This window comes from Moschus berezovskii, chromosome 16 (genome assembly GCF_049115385.1).
Source record: "Moschus berezovskii isolate FMDL1 chromosome 16, NW_MosBer_1.0, whole genome shotgun sequence".
Taxonomy (NCBI): domain Eukaryota; kingdom Metazoa; phylum Chordata; class Mammalia; order Artiodactyla; family Moschidae; genus Moschus; species Moschus berezovskii.
The window spans coordinates 32,429,292-32,430,934 of NC_142475.1; the positions used below are offsets into that span (position 1 = coordinate 32,429,292).

The 1,643-nt window shown below is 37.4% G+C and overlaps 1 pseudogene; it reads left to right on the forward strand.

Annotated features, from left to right (window-relative positions):
* The first annotated feature begins 226 nt into the window (after positions 1-226).
* On the forward strand, positions 227-999 carry LOC129560180 (thioredoxin-dependent peroxide reductase, mitochondrial pseudogene; annotated as a pseudogene).
* The last annotated feature ends 644 nt before the right edge of the window (positions 1,000-1,643 follow it).

Below are 1,643 nucleotides of genomic sequence, written 5' to 3' on the forward strand. Positions count from 1 at the left end.
ATTATCTTTTTCTTACATCTAGCAGAGAGAGAGACATAAAAGCACTCAATTTATCCATGTACTTACTAATTTAAACTGAAAGACTGGAAATGAGGCAAACCAGTCATTTGTCTAAAAACTAAAAATATAGGTTTTAGTCTTTTTCCAATGAAGTTGGTAGAAACTTTAAGAAAAAAATACTTTTAATCTCAATAAGAGACCATCACTGGTCATCACAAGTCATCACATGGCCTCCATGATGAGAGGGTTACTCTGGGCATCGCTTGTCCAACATGTAAAAGCCATTCCTTGAGGCATTTCTGCCTATGCAGCCCTTATGTCTGCTGAAGAATGTGCTTGACAAATGCATTGTGGTCTGGTTCTGGCCAAGCAAAATTGGCCTCTAACATCAGTTCCTCACACCATATCCTTGCCATCACCCAGCAAATGCCCTATATTAAGGGTATAGCCATTGGCAGTGGAGAGTTCAAAGACATGACTGAGTGACTCAACTGATGACTTTAAGGGGAAATATTTGGTGCTCTTCTGTCCTTTGGATTTCACTTTTGTGAACAGAAATTTCACAATTGCTTTCAGTGACAAAGTCAATGAATTTCACGATGTGAACTGTGAACTTGCTGCAGTATCAGTGGGTTCCCATTTCAGCCACCTGGCCTAGATAAACACACAGAGGAAGAATGCTGGTTGGCGCCACATGAACATTAAACTTTTGTCAGATTTGACTAAACAGCTCCCCCAACATTACAGTGTGCAGTGAGAAGGTTCTGATCCTTCACTATGAGCTCTTTTCATAATTGACGCCAAAGGAGTCATCAAGCATTTGAATATCAATTATCTCCCAGTGGACTGAAGCATGGAAGAAACCCTCTGCTTGGTGAAGGCATTTCAGTTTGTGGAAACCACTGCAGAAGTCTGCCCAGCCAATAGGACATCATCTTCTCCTGCAATTAAGCCCCATCCAACTGCTTTCAAGAAAACTTCGAGAAGGTAAATCAGTAGACCATGTGCACCTACAGCTTGCCACACCGGAAAAGAACCACAGTTGGACCTCATTTTTAACATTTCAAAGATTATTATTTATAGAAGGCAAAGAGCTAATTATGTTTGTATTTGTAAATATTACTCTAAATATTTTGGTTTTGTAACATTTGCCAAGGCTTTTAAAATGTGGTCCATTACTAACATAAGAAGTTCTTTATTGGCACTGTATGGTTGGATGGCTAATTTCTATAGAATATTTGGTTCACTTATTTCTTGGATCGTGTGTTCAATGGGAAATGAAACAACTCTTCTTTCTCAGGCTTTCTTGCACTTTTGTGTACACTTGAGTATTTCAACAGCCACCAAAATCTTCTGATCAAGTGTCCCAAAATTTTCTTCTTGAATTTCTTTGCATTAAACTGAAGTTTCTTTTAAGATCTTCGTTTTAAGATGCTAGAATCAGTGGTGTAAGTTAACACTTGTAATGACTGTGTTTGTGATTGAAGTAAATGTGAATCATGTTTTTTTTTTTTAAAAAAGCAGTGGCAAAGTGACTTAACTGATTATGGATGTCCCCCATTTCTGAGATTTATATTTCATATAGTTATTTTACTTATTTTGTTAGCTGACTTAGTGTCTACAGAAATTTCTAATATTGACTG